Source organism: Lepidochelys olivacea (assembly GCF_965140295.1).
Source record: "Lepidochelys olivacea isolate rLepOli2 genome assembly, chromosome: 21".
Lineage (NCBI taxonomy): Eukaryota > Metazoa > Chordata > Testudines > Cheloniidae > Lepidochelys > Lepidochelys olivacea.
In genome coordinates, this window is record NC_140431.1 from 4,412,204 (window position 1) to 4,437,337 (window position 25,134).

General features: G+C 43.4%; 1 protein-coding gene across 2 annotated transcripts in view; it reads left to right on the top strand.

Moving 5' to 3' along the window:
- The window catches only part of PLXNA2 (plexin A2), a 315,976-nt gene that overhangs the window by 147,880 nt on the left and 142,962 nt on the right, over positions 1-25,134 (top strand). The gene's annotated exons all lie outside the window — the stretch shown is intronic.

The following is a 25,134-nucleotide window of genomic DNA, read 5'->3' on the forward strand; positions in this document are numbered from 1 at the left end:
ATTTTGCATAGCTTTGCTGGAATGCCTGTTATGATTTTTTGTTTTGTTTTCTGGATTGAGTGAGATTTTTTTTAAAATGCTTATGAACACAAGTGATTGTTGCAAACAGGGCTGGAGCCAGGACCTGCTACAGGCATATGCTGTGCAAGCAAGGTCTTCCAATGCAACTAAGTGTTCAGGCACTGGACTGACATTCAGGAGAACTGCTGTCTATTCCTGGCTCTGCCACAGGCTTCCTGTGTGATCATGGGCAAGTCATGTAGTCTTTACCTCAGTTCCCTATCTCTAAAATAGGGATATTTTCCTATCTTACGGGGGTGTTGTGAGGATATATCTATTAATGGTTATTTCTGATACGACGGGGGTCATCTAAGTACTTAGTTAGATACACACACAGTCCTTTATCTACACTCTTAGAGCTCTGCTAATGCACTTTAGTCCTAACTTGCATCTTCCCAGGCCCTCAGCTCCGTCAGTGCTCCTCAGTCCTGACCCACCGTACCCCCTGGAACAGAAAAAGCTTGTTGTGATAAATGAGGCAGAATTTCCTGGGGACTGTTTCACACCACAGAAGACTAGTCTGACAAAGTTAAAACTCATCTCACTTGTGAGCCCAGATCAGAGGTCAGGGTATTAACTCACTCCAAACCAAAGTGAGATTTCAAGTAGAGATAGAGAGAGAGAAAGTCAGCGCCTGAGTCATTGCCTCCTGGCTGTGTCAGCTCCTCTAAGATTCATCAATATTTACTGTCTGCAGGGCCTTTCCTCTGAACCTGTTTACGAGCATGATAAACTACCCCTCTGAAAAGAGGGACCAGACTGTACAAAGCAAGACTAAAATGATTATGACGGAAATTTATGGCCTGCAGTCCACTGGAGTCTGTTGCTTAAGGGAGCCAACACAGTGTTAATAATACAGGACCTCAACTGTAACAGAGCTGTGCGAGCCATTCCTCTCTGAGATGAGGAAACACAAGCGGTCCCAACCGCTAAGCCAGGCTCTTGGGTTCACTGACTCCGTTAAGCATTTTAGTGGCCATCACTCACAACGATATAATACAGATTAATAGAGCTGGTGCTTTGTGAGTGGGGGAGGGTGGGAGGTTACATCTGAAGAGGTCCAGATGTCAATGGATTTTTCCATGTTGAGTTAACCCCATCGTCGCTGTGAGGCACAATACTGAATGTGGAGCTTTCTGCACCTGTTAGCACAGAAATGCGCTGCCGCCCCCACCCCATCCACCCTGCTTGAAAAGGTGGTAACGAAAGACTCATTACCCTAAGTCGGGTTGGGAGCTTGTCTCAGATGTATGACATGGGGTGTGTTCTTGTTTTAATATTGCAGCACACCCGAAGGCCCTAATCTCGTTTCTGTGGTGAATGGGAAGTCAGTTTGAGTCCCGTACCGTTAGAACAGGAGATGTCCACAGCTTCTGCAACGAGAAGGAAGGGCACCTGCGTTTCCTTCGCAGCTGAATTCCTTCTGACCTTCTCAGCCTCCTCCTGGAATTATTCAGAGCCTTACATCTGAATGGCACCGCTAGAAGGTGGCTGTACTAGGGATCACAATCACATCCTTATCACTTGGGACCACAGCAACTTAGAAGAGTCAGGTTACTTGTCAGAATGTGGTTTTTTCAAATCCATGGCTGCAGCCCGCCATGTTGTAGTATGCCTATGAAATTCCCCAACAAGAAGGAGAGTGGGAGGTATTACAAAAGGTCTTGAGGTTTTAAATCAACACTGTAGCAAATGTATAATCACCTATGTGCTTTGTGCTATCCTACACCATGCTACACATCATGGCCACTCAGAGCACCTCAGTGATAGAACCCAGATCCTCCTACAGTAAAAACACAGGCCACTTCCACTTCAGTTAAAGGTGAATCTCCATGAACTGTTTACATTATAGAGCCCATGATACATATGTGAGCCATTCCATGTCCATCCACTAGAAGGCAGTGACACAACAGGCAATGTTGCTTAGTAGACAGAGCACTGGACTGGGATTCAAAAGACCTGGGTTCTGTTCCTGGTTCTGCCACTGGGCTGCTGAGTGACTCTGGATAAGTTGATTTCTCTCTGTGTGCCTCATTTTCCCCATCTGTAAAATGGGGATAATGTTACTGACCTCCTTTGTAAAGTGTTTTAAGATCTAGAGAGGAAAAGTGTTGTATAACAGCTAGGTAGTAGTATTATAGTCACACTAGCTAGTTCATTGTCATTTGCAAAAGATCATCTGTGAACCAGGTCAGAGCAAAGAAGGAGGCGGGAGGAAAATATACTCTCTAGCTCGAAAGTTATTTAATGCCAGAGAATAAATGGTTTATAGAATGAGCAGGGAATTTTTCTCCCTAAAAAGAACATCCCTGTAGTTAATTAAGTCATCTAATTATAGCAACTTAGTAATAGAAACTACTATAAAGAGCTACAAATTTAGGACTTCTTCCCAGAATGCACTAGGCCACTGGATTAGACAATTTATTCCGTTTATTTTATTTGGCACTGAGTCCATGATGCTATGCCCAGGCAGAGAAACTAAATATTGCAAGGAGCTGTGTGACTTTTCTAAAATTGAATGCCCCAGTTTGAAACATGGATGCTGCGATCATTTTCCTGGGGCCACAACATCTCTCACGCACACCCATAGACGGGAGAAAAAACAACTTGAGTTTGAAATAGGTTTCCAAGGGAAATCCAGCATGGATGCCTCCAACTCATCTCTTATGAGGTGAGAGGGCCTAAATATTCATCAAAGTTTCTAATTTGCTTAATTGTGAAGCAAAATGATGTGGAGAGAATTAGTAAATAATGAAACATACCTGGAGCGTAAATTCCATTTTGAGCTGTAGATGTGTGTGCATTGCACTGGCAATGGCTGTTATGTGTCTCCTATGTTAGTAATCCAGTAATGATAGAGGCCTGCTGCGTTCCCGGTTACTTACCTGACTTAGGCCCAAATCCCCAAAAGTATTTAGTCTCCTAATTTACACTGGGGGAGAGGGGGAGCCCTTACTCCCTTAGCCCAAGTGGTAAAGGTTCGTGATTTGGTATTAGAGATCATAGGACATCATTCTATATGGAATTCTCCAGCAGTCTATCTCCTTATGACCCTGCATCCCTATATCCTGGTGATGTGATAGTTCAGCAAAATATGCTGGGTAATATTTTTTTCCTTGAATCCTGTGCAGAAAAGGTGCCCAGTGATTTAAAAGGGGTCAGTACTGAGAAAAGCAGAAAGGCCCATCAATTGCCAAAGCTGTGAGGCTGTAAATAGCGGGAAATGCCTTTAAAAGAACTGAAAATGCACAATAAAAATGTCTTTAAAGGTCTTGAGTCCCAGAGGAAAACACTGTGAAATTTCTACCCAAGTTAAAGGGACATGGACAGGTAGTTTAACCTTGAAGTAGAGCTGCCAGAAATTATTTATTAATCTGGTGGGGAAGGTCATCCAGATTCTGTGATGCATGTTACTCTTTCCCCTTTTAAACAGATATTTAGCATCTCTCTGTAACCAACTTTTTAAACGCCACCATTTTCGTAGGGTCCACCAAAACACATGCGCTCTCCTGCTTGTTCAGCTGTTCTTTGAGTTGTGTGTCTTCACCAACACCCCTGATGATACTAGAGCAAACTAGGAGTGAAATAAAAGAATCTGTGTTGGGTCAGTATTACACAGAATCAAGAAGCCATATCAAAGTGGGGATATTTTCCAGCAAAAAGCTCATCTTCTTGCACATTTAAAGGTGGCTGGTATCAGGTTTACGCTTAAATGAATTGGAAAGAACAGGTATCTAATCTGAGAGCCTGGAGTGCCATCGGATGTATGGTGGTTCCACCTTCACAACGGCTTTTGTCTCATTGCCCCACCCCCACACTTCCCAGTGGTGGCAGTTCACTCCAATTTAGCTACAGTCCACATGTGCACCTGTCATGTTCTGTCACCAGCTTTTTCCAGTGCAGACTCTTTGATTTCTCTCACGTCTTTTAACAGTAAAGGAGCAGCACCAACGACTCCACAGCCCAGTTTAAAGGCACACAAGGAAAGAGAAACTCCATTTTGAGGGCTGTCTTCAGGGTACTGTCAAATGTATGCTTTAGAAATTATTATTAGGGTGTGTTACGTGGGGTGCAGCCTTCGTCCTCTGTACACTTTGCTCTAAATAGCTCTTAGGTTATAAGAGAAGTGTGTCTATAGCAGAAATTCAATCCCCCAAAATTCAGCACCGTTCCACCAAGCAGTGTTTCCGCTAACAGGCTGCACAGGACTTAAATAGCAGGAGGAGGCAAACTGTATTAGCAGAGCTCTGTCGGGAGCCAGTACTGGAGTAACTCCAGTGGTTGCGGATCAGGACTGAGATGCATGGGCACATATGCAATGTCCAAAGACTGGAATAGCAGGAGGTGCTGTAGGTTAGGGTTGAGATGCATTGGCAGAATTATGTGGTGTTTCAGGACTGGAATAGCAGGAGGTGTTGCAGATCAAGACTAAGATGCATTGGCACATCTGTGGTGAGGGAATGCCAGTTTTAGCTCTGTGCCCAGCATAAACTGCCTCTCATTTTTTACAGGCACCTAAATTCAATTAGCAGGGTTTTTTTTAATGAAATACAATTCTGAATTTGAGGTCCTTGCTGCTGCTGGCCCTTCCGCCTGCTTCACTGACTCCTGCTGAAATCAACGAGGCAGAAGGATGCACCTTGTACATTCAGCAGCATATGTGGACGTGTTCCACCTTGGATGTGTCTGCAATGATTAAGCCGCAGTTGAGGGGTCAATGACACTGGGAGAGCAGAGCAGTCATAAATGTCTGGGATCTGCCACGAGCTTCTGAATTAAAGACTTTTCTTTCGAGTGGTAAATCTATCATAAACCCAACACCGACAGTGTCTGCATGTGTAAGGAAGGCTCCGAGGTTTCCTCCTCTTCGGAGAGGATCTGACTGCGGTTTGCTGGGAACACCCTTAAAGTGATAGTTATAGTTAGTAAAGAGGCTTTATAAAAATGCAGTCCTGGAGCCTTAATTTTCCACCTGTCATGAAGGGAATCACCTTTTTATAAATGAAACTCAGAGCTTTTCAATTAAATTTACCCTGCAGGGCAGGAGAAATTTTATGACTGCAAGGTTGTAACCCCTTCTTACTCAATATGTCTGCTTTCTGTCCACCTTTGAGTCAAAGCTGCACTTTTATAAACAGCAACTTTGATTGTGCCCCCACTTACATCTGTGTAAATCATGAGCAACTATTGAAATGAATGGACGTAGACTGGTGTGAAAGTGATGTAAGCATCAGGATAACCAGGCCCACAGATGCTCTGCTTCCTGTTCGTCATGCAGAGCTAATATTATTATTTCTATTACAGTAGCAAATAGATCCCTGACCAAGAGTGTGCTGGGTGCTGTACAATCACAGAGCAAAAGACAACCCCTGGTCCAAGAAGCTTACAGTCTAGTGAGATGAGGCTTGATGAGATATTTTATAAAGGGCTGAGCACAATACTGCAGTTGGTTGTAGAGGATAATCCTGAACTAGTCAGGGGAAATGGGGCTTACTAGGTCTTTCCTCTTTCTAATTTATATAAAAGCTGTCAGCTAAATTCTGACTGCAGAAACTGTGTAATTAGTGACCCAGGCTTCCTTTGAGACCTTCAGCAAGTCACTTAGCCTCTCTGTGCCTCAGTTTCACATCTGCACAAAGGGGATAATAGCACTGCCCTGACACAGAGGTGCTGTGAGGATAAATGTATTAAAGATTGTGAAGCGCTTTCAGATCTACTGATGAAAAAGTGCTCGACAAGAACTAGGCGGTGGTGGCGGTGGTATTATTACTGTTATTAATTATTATTTATTAGTGATAGTTTGCCAGACACTACGTATAGTGTGCAACAGCAGCAGTTAGAAGGATCTTGACCTGTAAACAGAGAAAGATGAACAAATCATAGCAAGTAATTTCTTTGGACTTCACCTCCTTCTTCCTGTCTGTGAACAGATTGTGCTTTTTCCTCCAGTTTATTTGTGCTTTGTTATTTTCTGAACAGTTTCTTTGAATAACTCTTGATTTGTAGCTTGTTCATATTTTGATCGGATGCATAGGTCACTTGATATATGTTTCTCTTCCCTGATTGGAGGAGTATAACTTTTAGAATGAGATTTCTAGGAAGAATACTTGCCTTTCCAAATCCAAAATTTATCTCCCATAAACATTCTTCAATATCCATGTAAACTTTGTTGCCTCCATGAACATTCCTGCCAGCAAACTCATCCTTGGTTGGTTGGTTAGTTAGTTTGGAAGTTCTTTGGGACAAGGACCTGGAGCTCCTAGGCACTACCATAATAGAAATAAAAATCATCCATTCGAGGGAGCATAAAATCCATGAATGACTGTGAGGCTCAGATATTCAGTGACAAGAGTCATGGAAATGCCATAGATGGAGATACACTGCCCTTTTCACATCTGGAAGTGCAAGTGGGTGTAAAACTCCATTAGGGCTTCTTGGCACCACCTGAGCAGAGTAAAGGGACTTTTATGTAAATGAGAGTCTGGCCTCTGTGGTTCCCAAATCCTGCATCATGCCCTTTCATCCTTACCTGCTTGGGAATCGCTGGTGGGTATCCCAATTTTACCTTTAGAAATAATTTTAAAGGGGTGGGGGGAGCAACAGAGCACATGAGTGATTTCTCATGGCTTATGTGACATTTTTATACTAGTTTGATGTAGTTCAGAGACCCTTATGCAGAATATTATGAGCAGAGCTGCACTCCCTCCCGCTACCTGGTGGGAGGTGGAAAAGATTAATGCCAGCCCCTATAGATTCCCCTCACGTCCCAACAAGAAGGGCAAGGCAGTCAAAGAAGAGAACGGACTGAGCCCCTGCCTGCCCATATAAATGATGGGCCTTCTCCCTCAGAGCCAGTGGGAGGCAGGTGAACTCTGCCATGGAAGAGCCAGGGAGGTGGAGAGATTGATTCTTGAAGGTTATTTGAATGAAAGGGGAGGAGAGAGCTGTTTTATGTGCCAACAGAGATTTCCTCTCAACCTCATCTGAAGCTGTAATGGGTTACAATATGCACATGCCAGGTAGGTTTGACCGGTAGCAGTTAATTAACATCTGCTCTAGGGGGCTTGTCTCAGGTCTCTTGTTCCAGAATAGGCAGCTGTAAAAGGAAGGAGATTAGGGAGTAGGTGGTTTTCTAATCAGTACCCAGGTTTATTCTAATTTCTGTTCCTTTATAGTTTGCGGCCACTTGCTTATATATTCCTTGCACGCGCGCGCGCTCGCTCTCTCTTTCTCTGCCTGTCTCAATGAGTGAAGTCCAGATACTTACCTTCAGTTACCTTAATCAAGGTGCATGCAAAAGGCAGCACACTGGGCATGGAACTAGAAGACAAGAACTCCCAGATTTTATTCTCATCTCTGCCACTGTGCATGTTATTGGGCCAAACACTCGCCCTTTCTTTGCCTCAATTTCCCCATCCACAAACTGTGGAAAGTACTAGCTTACCAGGGTGCTCCAAGGATTAGTTAGTTTGCAGACCACTTTAATGCCAGAAGGCACCATAGAAATACAAAAGCTGCCATTAATCACAACACAAAGCTGGAGTTCTGTCACTGAGCCACACTGAGAGATGGACCAGTGCACTCATGGGGTGTATATATGTACATACATGTGTGTGTATGAATTTGGGGTTAAAGGGCAAGTGAGCTAACCCCCTCTGCTATCCAGCCTCCTCCCTACCATTATAATGCTTTACAGATCAGTTGCAATAGAATGGGGGGAGAGGATTGCAAACTCTCATAAGCAAGGTTACATCAGGCAATTGCTTACTGCCCTGTTTATTTGCAGAATAGGAATAAAACATAGTGCAACTGCACGATAGCCCATTAGGGCTTTATGTGAAGAAACGGTCTGTGTCTCTTCTGTTAGCTGTGAAATATTTGCCTAGCAAATATCCCATGTCAGGAGCTGCAGACCGGCAGGAGTCTCTGGGAATAATTTGTGATATAACTCTCCATCCTGTAACTCCAAGACATATAGATCCTGTGATAAGCTCTTTGCTTTGAACTGAATGGAGGGGGAGGAGGGCAGAAGATGCCTAGATGATTTAAAAGAGTTTGGAATTGGAGCGGGGACTGAGAAAAACAAGGACGTAACATCAATCCTCGACAGAGAGGCCATAAATACTGCAGGTGTCCTGAAGAAAACTCAATAAAAATGCACAAGATTAATAAAAAATCTGGAGTCATAAAGGGGGGACAACAAACTGATTAAAATTTTAACTCTATTATCTGTTTGCTGAACAGCTAGTTCACTGGGCATAATCTTAGCAATGTTCAGTCCAGTAAAGCAGGGAGACTGGCCTGGTTGGATTCAGGTACACGCACTCAGAATCCAATTTACCTAAAGATTCACTGTTCCTCTCAAATTGAACCAAGCATCCAGTTTGCAAAGCTGCAGTTTCTGTGCTCGTAAATGCTGGGTAAGGTAGGACTTATCACGTCTCATGTGCAGCTTGTCCACCTTAGACAGTTGATTACAAACCCAAAATTCCCCACAAGTTTGCCAAAAAATCTGCAAGACAGGAGTGGGCGCTTTTCTTTCTTGCTAGGGTAGGAATGGCCCCAAATTGCTGGATAGGTTTGGGGGTCACACAGCCTTTCTGGATAGATATGGGCCAATGCTTGGTTCAGAGTGTAATCTGTGCCAAAACTCTCTGGGTTTTGATCTAATGCCAATATTTTTCCCTACATGAAATTTCATCAAAATCAATATGGTTTTGCAAAAAAATTCCAAATGGCATTTCCTGACAGAAAACTGTTATGATGGAAAACTTTCCAACCAGCTGTAGAAAGGAGTGTTCATGAACACACCTACAGGTGAGATACTAGAGTGTTTTGGATGAACTGCCTGTGGACCACACCCACCATATTTTGCGTCGCTCTATTCTCCAGGAGAAATACACAGTTTTAATGACAGAGTGAGATTTTCAAATGTGATTTAGGAGCACATGTCCCATTGAAAATCACTGGGCATTGAGCTCCTAAGTCATTAAAGTGCTTGTGAAAAATCTTACCCCAAATGCAAAGTAATGCTCTCCCCTGTGCTTAAAGCAAACTACTAATGAAGTTGAATACCCTTTTTTCTTCTACAAGGAATAACTTGTAGTTAAAAAGCCTGTTGAAGTAGCCAGCTAGGCTTCCCATGGTACCATTACGCCTTCTCACTTCACGTCCAGCCTTCCAGTTGGGTAGTAAATCCTGACCCATCTAAGGCCAAGTTGCGCTGGGCTGACAATTCACCGTGAGAGTAAGTGGAGTCAGGGCATCTAATCTCTTGAACTCTTGCCATCTTTTTCACACATTAGCAGAAACATCCCCACAAAACATTTAGATTCTTCTCGCCCTCCAAATATTGTTGGTGTTGAGTTAAAGATTGGAGTGGGTCAGAAAATGTGAAAATAAATGCATCTAACATTTTGAAGTTGTTTCCATTTTGCAGGTTTCTCAGCATACCCATTATTCAATTTTTTTCACAAAATTTTTATTCCAATTTATCAACATTTGTGTTTAAAAAAACTCAAAACCTTCAGGAAAAAGAGCATTTGGATGGTAGAAGTAATGAATCCTTTTTGTGAAAAATGAATCTTTTGGGTAAAAAAACAAACAACTTCCGGTAAGTGCTTCATTTTCTAAAAAGGCCATTTTTTTGACCAACTCTGTTAAACATGAGTAGGGCAGTGATTCTTAGATTGATCTATGGATAGCTGGTTGGTCACATGATGCTGTTTCCTCCTTATTTCCACTTTGAGATGTCTAAAAATACTTCCCTATTTTTTAATTTTCTACATAAATAACTGCTGAAGTTGCCTTAAGGGTGCTACACAGTCATGAATGGGAGGACAAGTGGGGGCAGGTGAGCAGGAGGTGCTGCTGGGTAACAGGAATGCAGAACAGGAAATGGAAAAGGACAGATCTCCATAAAAGTCTCTCTAGTAGAGTGTGGTCTGCAGGATGAAAAGGATGGAGACTCCTTGACTTAGGGGCGTGGCTCAGAGAGATGCTTTCAACAGCACATTGTTGGTGTGTTCCCCAATGACCTGGTCACGTTAGACTACCTTCAGCCTAAATATCCAGCTTGTTTTTTGTTTTCTGTAGACAATTAGAAGTAATTAAAAAATCAAATTAAAATTAATCGGTCATTAAGAAAAACGACCTCGCAAGCAGGATGTGTTAACTAGCATTAATTAATCTTTTAAAAAAAACAGGCAGGTGGGACAACATATTGTCTCGTTTTTCTCCCCTGTAGACAGTTAATATGCAGAGCAGTGGTCCTTAATTTGTCCTTGTCTGGGTCAATTTCATGGTGTTTCTAAGGCTCCGATCCTGCATGGACTTAGGCACATGAGGAGTGTCATTGCTTTCACTGGTGCAACGTTCAGTGTGTAAGTCTTTGCGGGATCAGTCTCTTATATGATGAGCTTTCATAGAACAGAAAGAGGGTTAAAAATCACCCATCCCAGCATCAACATTCAACTTCAGATAGTCAGCAAGTTTATCTAAATGTGGCATATTCTAAGCATTGTTCACACGGTTCTTCCTTTTATGCATTCCCTACATTTGCTCTCAGGGTTTGATTTTTTTCTTTTCTTTTTGTGTATCTATTTTTCCCCTGCCAGGCACGGCCACAGGGCCCCCAGCATGCACTGGCCTCTGCGTTTGCTTCCCTTTCCAATTTCTCCTGCTCCCCAGACCCATTGTTTACTTTTCAGACAGGCAGCCACAGCCCTGAAGTGCTTCCAGAGCTCCCTCGCTATACACATGCTTCCACATATACATACACACGTTCACAAAGCACTAATGCACAAGAATTTGGCAAGGGGGATAGACGACAGTTTCTTCATAGTGGGGAAAGGTTTAAAATCACTCTCGATGAGTTGTTCCCCAATACTAGCCTGTGTCATGCTCATGATTGGTCTACTTGCTGGCAGTGCTTTGGTCTCTCTCTTTCTGTGCCAGAATGAGAACAAGGAAATTTAATCCAATGTTATACATTTCAACTCAAACTGCCACTGCTGCTTTACTAATCTAGCTGCTTTTGATTGCAGATGGCAGGTCTCCTATTATCCAGGCTTAGTAAATATTGAATTTGTCTTGTGCCTTGGTTTCTGTATGTGCGTGTTGCTTCACAGGTGCAGAACTGATGACTGACCAACATGCAAAACATTAGCCTCCAGGGCTTGTTTTTTAAAAGCAAATTGTGGATGCAAATACATTTTTCTCCATTTAAGATGCTCATATCCAGAGGCATGCGTGCGGGGTACTGGGAACCCTACCGATGTATCAGTCCATTTCTTTCCATGTAAGTCAAATGGCTTTAAATGTATAGAACGAATCTTTCTTTTTTTTTTATCAGCATGGGAATCTGTTCCTTGCCGACCCCAAGCCCAGGATGTTACAAAATAGCTCTTCATACATTATCTGCTTAGTCCAACGATTGGAACAGAGGACTGGGAGTCACAGGACTCCTGGGTTCTATTTCCGGCTCTGCCATTGACTTCCTGTGTGACCCCGGGCAGTTTGCAGCCTCTCTCTGCCTCAGTTTCTCCCTCTGTAAAAGGGATATGTTGTCGCCCTGACATTTTAATGAATATGTTTTTGCTGTTCAGTGTTTTGCTTGTTCCAAGGGGAAGTAACTGTTTCGTGGGTAGGCAGTGTTGTAGCTTTGTTGGTCCCAGGATTTTAGGGAGAGGAAATATTACCTCACCTACCTCGTTTCTGTTTTGTGGGTGAACTCTGTGCGCACACAAGTGTTGGCACCAGGGCTCTTGCCATCTCCTCCCACCCAGCTCTGCCCTGCACTGCTGTTGCAACCATGGCCTACTCTCTTGCAATATAAATGGACTTGGCAGACACCACCCAGCTTGTTCTCACATGTGACCCGAGCTAAGATTTATACTTGGGTCTGCAGAGGTGAAAGGGCTAGCAGCATGGTAACTCCCTGCACCACCCAGCCTGCCTCTTGTCCTCCTAAACCTCCAATCCAGTATTAACAAGCTAAAGTGACAAGCTGGGGCTGGTGCCTCCACTGTCTGAATGAAGCTGCAAAGAACCCTTTCCGCTACTGGCTTCTGATGGGTTCTACGCACCTTGGGGAAACCCTGGTCCCATTGAAGTCAGCAGCAAAACTGCCATTCACTTCACTGCGGCCAGGGTTTTACCCCAAATGTAATCATTCAGATAACATAGAACCTTGGACCACAATTTTGAAAAGTGGCTAGTGATTCTGGGTCTCAGACTTGAGACACCTTTATGGTGTCTGAAGTCGGGATCCACAAAAGGAGACCACTAAAATCACTATGTGATTCTGAAAAATCTCAGCCTTGGTATTCAGAAAGTGGTGGGAGGCTCTTGGGACCCCCTGGTTCCAGTTTGAAGGCAGGCAGTCAGACAAGTCTCTGTCAGGGTTTCACCCTGTAATAAGAATAATGAGAGAGGAAATTGTATTCCCTAGTTGGATAATTACTTAAAGGAGACATCTGCAATTTCACATTGTCCATTTCAGAAAGTGCTCAGCTATGAAATTTAAAAGCAAACCTCAAATTCCTCTTTCTCTATCAGGGCTTTTTTCCCCCCATCCTGTGCTGCTGTAACAGAGGCTTCTCAGCAAATGAGTTTGGCAGCTACTCAGCCGGCGATGAGGGGAATTGTTCACGCTGGGTGCTAAGAAAAAAGAAACATAACTCACAATATGGAGGAGTTCTGAAATTGCACAAATTATTCTATTTTATACTTTAATTAGTTTGAATTAGCAATGGGAATAGATGCATAAAATGATCCAGTGAAGGATGAAATGGAAAAAGGGATACGGTATAGAGTATCACTTTATTATTATGAAGATTGCGGGAAGAAAATGTAGAAGACACAGAGACCCTTCCCCTACTGAGGTGTCTTCCTCTGAACACAGACATGAGGATTTGTCAGGGATGGGTGGCAAGTCATTTCATGCAGCGCTAGCCATAGACATGCGCTGTGCAAGTGGCAGCTTAGGGCCTTTAAGGTCCTGCCCTGCCTCAAATTGACATCTTGCATCCTTCCTACTTGGTAGCAGTACCAGAGTGGGAGAAAACTACAACCCAGTCTACCACTTGTCTCACCCTGACAACATCTCAGTTCCCTGATCTTGCTTGGACTCCATCCAATTCCAGCTTTGTACTACATGGCTGAAATGTATGGCTAAAAGGAGATTGAAAGGTCTGAAACCAATTCAGATCCATCTGAACTTTTAAAATAAAACTCTAAGCAAACTTCTGTTTTTCTTGAGCTTCTGAAAAGTTCAGCAAAATGTGGTGGATAGGCTGGTTTTGACTCAGTTAAGTCTCGACACTTGCTGGTTCCCATCCAGATTGGAAGGAGAAAAACAAAGCAATAAGCATCATTTCCTGCGGTAATTCTGACATGAAGGACGACAAGAAAATCTAGCCTGATTTCTAGCCTAAATCACTAGGTGAATTTAACCCAGTGTGGCCCTAGGATCCTCCTGCAGAATGAAGTTCTGGGAGGAGAAACAACCCCAACTGACATCCTTCTTCCCCAAAATGGGTTGGGGATTCTGTTCTTTTCAAGTTCTTATACTGCACCATTCCCCATAGTCCTAGGTCTGGAACTATTAAATATTTTCATTAATGACTTGGATAATGGAGTGGAGAGTATGTACATTTTATAAGAAGATGATACCAAGCTGGGAGGAGTTGCAAGCACTTTAGAGGAGAGGATTAGAATTCAAACTAACCATGACAAATTGGAGAATTGGTCTGAAGTCAACCAGATGAAATTCAATGAAGGTGGATGAAAAGTCCTGCACTTTAGGGAAGAAAAAATCAAATGTACAGCTACAAAATGGGGAATAACTGGCTAGGTGGTCGTGCTGCTGAAAAGGATCTGGAGATTATAGTGAATCACACATTGAATGACTTAACAGTGTGATGCAGCTGCAAAAAAGGCTAATGCCATCCTGGGTTGTACTATCAGGAGAGTCGTATTTAAAAAATGGGGTAATTGTCCTTCTCTACTCTGCACTGGTGAGGCCTCGGCTGGTGTGCGGTGTCCAATTCTGGGTGCCACACTTTAGCAAAGATATGGAGAAATTGGAGAGAATCAATTGTTCTCCCTGTCCACTGAAAGTAGGACAAGAAGTAATGGGCTTAATCTGCAGCAAGAGCGCTTTAGGTTAGATATGAGGAAAAACATTCTCACTATAAAATAGTTATAAAGATAGTTAAACTCTGAAATGGGCTTTTAAGGGGGGTTGTGGAGTCCCCATTAGTGGAGGTTTTTAAGAACAGGTTGGACAAACACCTGTCAGGGATGGGTCTCTGTTTACTAGGTGGCTGGACTTGATGACTTCTTGAGGTTCCTTTCGGGCCTACATTTCTATGATTCTGTAGCACATGATTGCCTTCTAGGCATGCATCAAGCAATAGAATGAACATTTGTCCTGTATGAGTCTTTCCTTCTTGAATGAAAGGAGCGAAATTCCCTAACATGATCATTATGTCACTCTGCATAATTGATCTGGGAATGGGGGTACCAAAAGTCACTCCTACTAACATGAATGTGTCTTGTAAGTAACTCCTGCTTGCCCTGATAAGGAAATATCACTCTAACAGAGTGCCGAGGGTAGCAAGAGGACCACAGAGGGGGAATAGGATGCAAAATTTTAAATAGTGACGGTACGAGCAGTTCTAATGTAAGAATACAATTGGAATTCAAAATAAGAGAAACCCTGGACCCTCACCCATTTAGATTATAAACTTTTTGGGAAAGGAAATGTCTCACTATGTGTATATACGGCACCTTGCACTACAGGGCCCTAATCGCAGCTGGGTCTTTTTGTTGCTACTGTAACACACACACACACACACACACACACACATACACCCCATAATGGTGAGAATCCAGTTCCAAACAGACTCTTTTTAAGGTTCTGAAATGTTCAGGGGAAAGTTTCTGCAGGCTCCAGCTGGGCAATGAAATCGTTGACAAACCCCAGGGGAGGTGGCTATGGCAGTGTTTGCAGTTGGTACTAAACGTAAATGTTGGAGTTGGTTGGAAAACGGGGGAAAAAATTGTTTGTGACACTGTTTTTTCCCATCAAAACGTATTTTTAATGGAAATTTGCAGATTAGCTCGAGCTAGTGTGCCAGAAATATGTATGTGTATAGAGAAGAGTGTGGGAATTCGGTTATGAGATCTCAAGGGCTTTGGATAGGTAAGCTCAGCTCTGCGTCCAAACCTTTGGAGGTTTCTGTACTGGAAACCCAGAGCCTTTTGACATTCAAACTATATCTGTCCTAGGTTATAAACTCAGTGCAGCCCTGTGTCCAGGTCTCTTCTAAAGCAAGAATCTTTACTCACATAAGGAGTTGCTCGAGCTCAAGCCCCACATTCTCCGACATTCTTCGGTGGCTGTTAGATAACTGGCATATCCGGGCTATCCTGCCGAGGAAAAGCAGCTCCATTAATAATCTTCTATTTATTCTAGAAATTCAGGAATGTGCCAGGTAGACTAAACATTCTGGCTTCCCTTCTCCACCTCGAGGCTTGAGGGAGCAGGGGAGGGGGAAGGCACCATGCCAGTAACAGTAGTGCCCAGTGCTAAGTCAGGGGCTTTGAACCTGCCAAGTTTGTTAGTGTCCAGACAGATCAGGAACACAGTGTTCAGCAGACCTGGAGGGTGAATGTATGATGGGAAGTAGGCAGAGGTCCCTTCGGAATTCCTGTGGGGAGACACCCACATCCCCAGCTCCGAGCATTGGGGTTTTACACTCATTTTATCCTGAACGCTTTGGTGAGGTTCTGTAGTGGTTAGAACAGGATGGCTGGAAGTCAGGACTTCAGTGTTCTGTTCTGGGCTCATGGGGCTGCTCACTTAACCTCTCTGTGTCTCAGTTTATCCCCTGTAAAAGAGAGAGAAAGCTTACCTGATTCATTCTTGTGTTGTGAGACCAAACTCACTCCCCTCTATACGGCGTTGAGATGTGTTGAGATGTGTTTCTGCAAGGTGGTGTAGCTGAGCAAAGGACCGTCAGCCCCATCTAACTACTTAAATCCCTGTCGTATCTGAGTGTCTCATAGTCCCTCATGAATTTATTCTCACAATACCCCTGTGAGGTAGGGAGTGTTACAATATCTGTTTTACAGGTGGGGAATTGAGTCAAATTGCTCAAGGTTACACAGGGAATCTGTGTCAGAGCCAAGAATTCAACCTAGGTCTCCTGAGTCCCAGCCCTGTGCTGTAACCATAAGTCGAACATTCCTATTTGTGTAACTTGTGGAAGGAGTGCACAGCGGTTTCTAGGTCTGGTAAAAATGTCTCATGGAATTTATATCCCTGCTCAGAGGGCCCTGACTCTTTCCCAGCCCACCAGCTTTAAACCAGCCAGCAGCTGGAGACTGGCAGTTCCACCACCTTTTCCAGCTTGGCTTTTCTGCAAAAGCAGAAAGTGGAGCAACCTGATGATTCTATTTTTACTGCAAAACAAAGGTTAAAAGGAAACAAGCACGCGGCGATAAGGGGGGGGGGGGGTGCTGTGATGTAGCAGCACAGTCTGGGGAAGACTTGGAAGATGCTGAGTGTGACCAGGCTAAAAGAGACCCCCAGGATTCCTTCCCCTTAGTCATGCTGAGTGAGACTTGGCTTAGAAAGTGCTCTTCACACACACATTTTTTTCTTTTCCTTTCCTTTGCTTTCTCTCTCTGTATCTGTGCTTAGCTGCTGGTTGAGAAAGGAACATACACACGATTTCTCCAGCTGTCATGGCTGTCCCACCCTTATCTATCTTTGGTACTTATATGGCCCCCAGCACCATAATATCTGAGCACCTCACAGTCTTTTAATGTGTCTAGCCACACAGCAGCCCTATGAGGTAGGGAAGTCCCATCATTTTACAGATGGGGAAACTCAGGCAGAGAGACGCTAAGTGTCTTGTCCAAGGTCACACAGGAAGTCTGTAGCATAGGAGGAAATTGAACCCAGGTCTCCCAACTCCCAAGCTAATGTTCTAACCATTGGACCACCCTTCCAGTCTTAGCAAAAACATACTGCAGTATTCCACAGTGATGAAGAGCTGTGTTTTGAGGACAGAAGGGAATGTGCGAAGGTTTGTTATGGGGAATAGCTTACAACACCTTGGTCGTGTGTGAGCACGGCCTCCCCAGATGCATAGTCATTTATACACAGCCTTTAAAAATGTGGTTCTTTTTAAAAAATAAACCCTTCATAAACTAGTGATTCCAGCCTACAAAATCACTTTGAAAACATTTAATCTTCAACTAATCCCAAACTGTGCGTCACATATGGAAAGTGCTTCCAGAAATGGTTTCTTTCTCTATCTCCAGTGGAAAGCTTGGGGAGAATTTTTAAACCTTTTTTGAAAAATTTCAAACTTTCCAACTTCCTTTGCACAGGTTAAAAATTCATCAGCTCAGTCCAATTTCAAGTGAGTTGGTACATCTTTCTCCAGTTTTTCTTATTCCCTCTCTCCCATCTAAAGAAGCAAGTGCAGTGAATCACACGCACACAAATAGGAAGCTGGTGTGAAAGGGAATAGAGCGTTGTGCAACTGGCCAGATGCACAAGCACTACAGCTTGTATGTTCTCTTTTCTCTACAACATCTGGAACGGGCCGCTGCCAGGGGCCTGGTACCAGGCTTGACTGAGCAATGTTAGGATCCAGTATGGCAACCCCAATATTTCAAGTGAGATTTTGTATGCATCACTGCTGCCAGGTTGTATCTTTGATTGTAATAGGTTTTGGTTTTTTTTTTAATTAGAGCCTAAACTAAAATAGTTTTTCCAAACCTCCTTGAACTTTAGCTGGAGCCTGGACCCAAACCTCCCCTTGTTTTTCTGTTGAGAAGCCAAAACTCCAATGGGCTGAGGTTTCGCAACATGGGGAATAGACGGCCAGCCCTCTGTGGAGAAAGAGGTGGTTAGGGACTATTTAGAAAAGCTGGACGTGCACAAGTCCATGGGGCCGGACGAGTTGCATCCGAGAGTGCTAAAGGAATTGGCGGCTGTGATTGCAGAGCCATTGGCCATTATTTTTGAAAACTTGTGGTGAACGGGGGAAGTCCCGGATGACTGGAAAAAGGCTAATGTAGTGCCAATCTTTAAAAAAGGGAAGAAGGAGGATCCTGGGAACTACAGGCCAGTCAGCCTCACCTCAGTCCCCGGAAAAATCATGGAGCAGGTCCTCAAAGAATCAATCCTGAAGCACTTACATGAGAGGAAAGTGATTAGGAACAGTCAGCATGGATTCACCAAGGGAAGGTCATGCCTGACTAATCTAATCGCCTTCTATGATGAGATTACTGGTTCTGTGGATGAAGGGAAAGCAGTGGATGTATTGTTTCTTGACTTTAGCAAAGCTTTTGACACGGTCTCCCACAGTATTCTTGTCAGCAAGTTAAAGAAGTATGGGCTGGATGAATGCACTATAAGGTGGGTAGAAAGTTGGCTAGATTGTCGGGCTCAACGGGTAGTGATCAATGGCTCCATGTCTAGTTGGCAGCCGGTATCAAGTGGAGTGCCCCAGGGGTCGGCCGGTTTTGTTCAATATCTTCATAAATGATCTGGAGGATGGTGTGGATTGCACTCTCAGCAAATTTGCGGATGATACTAAACTGGAAGGAGTGGTAGATACGCTGGAGGGCAGGGATAGGATACAGAGGGACCTAGACAAATTGGAGGATTGGGCCAAAAGAAATCTGATGAGGTTCAATAAGGATAAGTGCAGGGTCCTGCACTTAGGACGGAAGAACCCAATGCACAGCTACAGACTAGGGACCGAATGGCTAGGCAGCAGTTCTGCGGAAAAGGACCAAGGGGTGACAGTGGATGAGAATCTGGATATGAGTCAGCAGTGTGCCCTTGTTGCCAAGAAGGCCAATGGCATTTTGGGATGTATAAGTAGGGGCATAGCGAGCAGATCGAGGGACGTGATCGTTCCCCTCTATTCGACATTGGTGAGGCCTCATCTGGAGTACTGTGTCCAGTTTTGGGCCCCACACTACAAGAAGGATGTGGATAAATTGGAAAGAGTCCAGCGAAGGGCAACAAAAATGATTAGGGGTCTGGAACACATGATTTATGAGGAGAGGCTGAGGGAACTGGGATTGTTTAGTCTGCAGAAGAGAAGAATGAGGGGGGATTTGATAGCTGCTTTCAACTACCTGAGAGGTGGTTCCAGAGAGGATGGTTCTAGACTATTCTCAGTGGTAGAAGAGGACAGGACAAGGAGTAATGGTCTCAAGTTGCAGTGGGGGAGGTTTAGGTTGGATATTAGGAAAAACTTTTTCACTAGGAGGGTGGTGAAACACTGGAATGCGTTACCTAGGGAGGTGGTGGAATCTCCTTCCTTAGATATTTATAAGGTCAGGCTTGACAAAGCCCTGGCTGGGATGATTTAGTTGGGGATTGGTCCTGCTTTTGAGCAGGGGGTTGGACTAGATGACCTCCTGAGGTCCCTTCCAACCCTGATATTCTATGATTCGCAAAGCCAAAACCTGGCCTTTTTGACCTGTCCCAGCTATATTCAGCACCTTTCATAACTCAGATATTCCAAAGCACTGTGCAGAGCAACAAGATTGTGACACTGGCAGTGCAGTGACTCTTTTAGGCATTGATTCGGACCCTGAGAGCCGGCAGGGTTGATTTTCCATGCTCACAGAGGGCTATGTAATTGGGCAGGGCCACCATCTAAAATCCAATCTTCCTGCCGTGATTGCTCGGCTCTCTTTGTTTGATGGAAATGGGTGATTTCTTTAAATCCAGGAGACAGCAGAGAAAAGATTATGCTTCAGGTTATGGTTATCTTCATACTCTGAGGATTGCCAGCCCAAAAGCGAATTTATCGGGGCACTCAACTGTGGAGGAGTCACTACAAGCATTTCAGAGTATGTTAGGCGGCTCCCAACATAAATGCTGCTTTATACAGTCTTTGTCGAGCAAAATATTACTTTATATTTTTATTACTGACACCAAAGTGCTCCTGTGTGTCTCAAAACAGGAGGTAGGAGATTGTCAGGCCCTAAAGGGAGTCCAAAACACACACAGGCTTTAGGAGCCTGGTCTGGTTTATATGATATTTAAAGGTAATATCAAAGATGTGCCACCAAAGACAATCACACATCCTCTTTCTCTTTGGCTCTTCTTCAGGGTTTGTCTATCCAGTTTCTCTTGCAACACATATTTCCCTGTTCCATGCCCTTCTGTCTGTTAATTAGTATTCATGTTCCCTTCAAATGGAAATCAAGTGAAGTCTTCAGAAAGCTGAAGTGACTTGCATTATTAGCACATCACATGGGCGGGATGGGTGCCTGCTGTTCTGTCATGCATGGCAGTGAAAGATTTGGAGGAGTCCAAATTAGGTTTTCCAAATGAACTGAGATGCTTTGTGAAATAATTGAATTAAAAGAACCGTTCAAAATCCCCAAGAGTAAGTGTCCGGATTCAGAAGTACATATCAGCGCCGAATCAGAAGCCAAGAATGGAACAAACCTCAAACATAGGGGGCAGTGGGAGGAAGATTTAAAAACTTAGATCTGGATACAGTTTTAGTGGGCTTCCTAGCTCTGCTTTATTTGAGCCCTAGGTACTTTACAACATTAAAGACTGTTTGGGGCAGGTGCTGGCTATTTGTTCTGTTTGGACAGGGCCTAGCACTATGGTGCCCTGATCCAGGACTGTGACTGCTAGATGCTACTGCCATACAAATGATTAAATCATAATTATATGACCTACAAAGTGGCCAGAGTAAACTATTTGCCCATAAAGCCCTGTTCTACTTACACTAACAAATCAGTGATGCTGGCAATAACAGAAAGCCCTGAGCCAGCCTGCTGCACCCTACCATCTTCCAGTGACCAATGCCCAGAGAAATGGTGTGGTTTGCAGCATGCCTTTGAAATTAGCAAATCCAGTCCCTGGTGGGTCAACCCCCTGGAAGAACACTTGGTGTTGTATACTGCTTCAGTTTGAGCACCACTGCTGATCTAAGATGCAGCAATATGGCGAGCCTTTAGCATTCTCGTTAATGAACGATATTTTCATTTTCTTCTCTACAAAATGCTGGTTGACTGTTTCCTCCCCTCCCCCTCCCTCCACCCCCCCAACTTTAAGAGGTGACTCATAGAAAGGCAACTTGTCCCAGTGTCTTGGGTGATATTAGTATCCTCATAAGAACATGATGATAAATATTTTTATGTGGGGTTAAAAAAATAACTCCTCCTATGTCTGGGACTGTGTGAGAGCAGGCAAACATTCCTACCCACAAAATGAATTCACTTAAACCCCTTCCTTTCAGAAAGGGCTGACCACACAGGAATATCATGCATTTAGAGAAACTGTACTAGAAACATCATTCCTTTGACAGTACAGAGAGGAATGGGCACTCTCCTATCTTTGTTTTGATTTCTCCACATTTAGACCTGTGTTTTAAATGGGCAGGACTCTGTAGGTAGTAGGGAATTTGGAGAAGGTGTCCCCCTGATATATCATTGTGGTATGGGGGATCCGGTTTTGATCCAATATAGAGTTTCGGGTTAGTGTTTCAGCAGAGGATGCAGACATTCCAGAGGAAGCAGACAAAGCCATTACAAACAACATTAAGGTCCTCATCCAGCACAGTACTTAAGCACATGCTTACTTTAGTTGTCCTATTGCTTTACAGAAGTTCAGTGTAACTACAGCCTTGAAGCCCCAAAATCCCACCTGTTCTGTAGGGTGGGTCCCATTGAATCACGTTGAGTTCCTGTTCCACATGGAATTTTAAGGCTCCAGCGCCGTACAGCAATAATACAGTTCAGCAAAGTCCGGGTTCAGTGTCCCTGAAAGGAGAGGTGACAGTGTCATTCCAACCCTAGTTGGTGAATTCATATTTTTTCTTAATGGCCTGAATTAAAGCTGGTTGGGTCCCTAAAACTATAAATTGTTCTGGCTTAGGTCATTTGAAATAGGATCCTTAATGCAACAGAAGTCCAGGTTTTATTTTGTTTTGCACTCAGTGTAATCATATTGATGGCAGCAGTGTAACATTCTTGAATTATGGGTGACCAGAGAGAAAGAAGGCATCTCCTTAGCTCCCTGATGTTATTGTCTCTGGGTTCAGAACGAGATGTGTAGGCTCCAGGCTAGATTGTGTAAATCTCGTTAGAAAGCCATTCCTAGCTAATGAAACCCTGGGAGAGAGGGATTTGGCTTCCCAGCCCTCAGCCTTATAGCAGAGGCTGGGATAAATCCATCTTCGGTTGTGTAAGCTGCTCTCTTCTCTCCCCCATCACATGCTTTTATTTATTGGTGAATCCGAGATGGTGTCATTGTTCTTTGAGATCAGCTTCAGGTCAGTAATTCATCGGGTACACTCCTGAGCAGATTAAAGTGGCAAACAGTTTATTTCTCTTTTAAAACAAAAGACTAGAAAAAAAAAGTCTCACCCGGTCTGATTTTAAAGCATTACTAGCTAACTAAATAAATAAATGAATGAAGTCACATCATGTAAACCATCACCACAATTCACTTGGTACTATGTATAAATTCAAGGGACCAGAGCTGTTAAGAAAACCATTTGAAACAAAGTATACTAGATAAATGCATCTCATCTTTCATTACCTGTGTAGGCTGCGAATGTGCCTGCTGTAGAATCAGATCCCACTCAAGGTTGCGTTTAGTTGGATCCTACGTTGTTGATAAGCCCTGATTTACCAGCTCCTATTGTGTAAAGTAGGATTGACTGTGGCCTTTGTTTTTCTGAGTCCATTGAGGTGGTAGCTGAAGTTTGTGTGTACATATGTTGCATTGTTGGTCTTATTAATATAATTCATAATGAACAACTATGAACACTTGCTTTCAGATCCAGACCACACACAAAGACATGCTCTGTAGATTGCTAGGAAGAGTCAGGGAGCCCAACGTCACAATATCTAAGGGTCATATTGTCATCAAAATAGCTGCAGAGTGGTGTTTTAGCTGATCCTTGTGACATGCTTTCTCTTTCACTTACACAACCCCTACATGAAGGAAATATTGTATTAATCTGCAGGAAGGATTCAACGCACAAGATTATAACTGAGTTATTGGAGCATTTCAGACCATTACTATAGAATGCTGTTGTATTTTTTAATAAGGAAAACTAGTTACATCTAAATATAAGTCTAGAAACTTGTGTGAGTGGCAAATGGTGGTTGGTGGAAGTATAGCTGGTTTTGCTTGCCAGCCATATAAAAAGGAAAAATATATAAGCTTTCCATGTGCCAGAACAAAACTAAATGTGACAGCTCAGATAAAAATCCACTACAGAAAATGCATCCAGGCCCTTCTGGGATAGCAGGGGCTGCTGGAATATTTGCATTGTTTGCATTCTCTTTATCTCCTGTTTGTCCCAGTGAATGCAGGGTATCCTTTGCCTATAATGAAGGCTCTGAAGGTTTTAATACATCTTTTTAAAAACACTAACGAATCTTTCATAATGCTTTACAGTCTCATGTTCTGTAACTGAATGTGTTTTAGTTTGAAAATAACATTTAATGCCACTTTGGATTTCTAATTATTCTTCAATCGGACTTTGAGGACCCTGATGTCTTTGTCATTTCGATATGCACAAAAGATGGCAACATCAGAACAGCCAAACAACAAATTATTTCCATTGCTGATTACTAGGAGTGTGGTGAAATATGAAGACGTGGGGCCAGATTCATTCCTGTCACATTGAAATGTGTGGAGCATTATACCAGCAGCGAATTCATCCCTCAGATTCCCAAGTGTGCTGGGAGAAATTACAGCAGCAGTAACAGAGACGAAAATGAGGCAAGTGTGTCCCTGCCATGTCTGTTGTATAAAGAGCGTTACTTTTGTATGTATGATTGTTCAGGGTAGATTTGTAGTGCTGGTGGAGGGTGCTGCATTGACAGCACCAAAGCATGGCTATAGCATAGCAGGGACCACACTTCTCCAGCAGACTCATCTGTCTATGATGAGTCAGGGAGCCGCCCCCGTTTCTGGGTGATGTAACACAATCTGGTAATTTCAGGGGGATGGGACACCATCCCTGAAGCTCAGTTACTGTTTCATGGGAGCACAGTTAGTGTGCTTCGAGAAGGCAGGAACACAGCCACCAGGCAGACATTTAAAGGCCTTTACTTCATCCCTGTTAGATTTCCTGTATGTTTTTTTTCCTCCACCTCCAGTAAATCAGGTAGGGATCTTTGCTAGGAACAAGACATTCAAATAAAGGTCAAGTGGGGAATTCATTCATTTTTATTTTATGTTGGAAAAACCGAAGGAAGTTCCTCACTGGCTAAAAACTTTTCACAGAAATAGTCATAAAGTTTGCCCTTGGCTCCTAGCTTAGTGTGACATGGGCACTGGAAAGAAGTCATCTTGGAGCTTCATGGAAGCTTTCAAAAATCATTTTATCCCTGTCCTTTAGGAGAATAAAAGTGTAAACACAAAGATTTTGAAATTAAGAGGAGCTGCTTTATTATGAATAGCCTTTCATTTACCTATCAGAAATTTTGTGTAACATCTACCAGTATATTAGCAAAGTGCTTATACTACTGCGTCTTTCATCCATATGCCATTTACAAACCAATCTACAAGCTGTACACAAGGATCACTTCCCCCACTACTGAAATGCAGCCACTTCTGGGCTAGGAAGTGACCACACACCAATGCAATTGCACTCATATACTACAGCGATTAGCAATTTTAAAAGCACCTAGATAAACACCTGCTGAGGGCAGGAATGGATGAATAATACTGGATGTAATTGAAACTGAATGGGGAATTTAGGGAGTCGAAATGTAATTATGTGGGTTTTAATGTAGTCCTTGACTCATGATCAGGCTTGAACACATGCTGAAATGCTCTCCTAAATAGAGATGTGGTCTTGAGACACCAGATTGAATACCCCCACCCTCAGGAAAATCTTCAGTGACCACAAGTGTTCACAATCTTGGTTTTCCTCATCTTGATTGCCCTTCCAGCCATGCAGCGCCCCCTAGCCCTAGAGAGTGTTGATGGTGTGGACTGGACTTAGACCTCTTGCTGAATGACCAGCATTGCTGCCTACAATACAG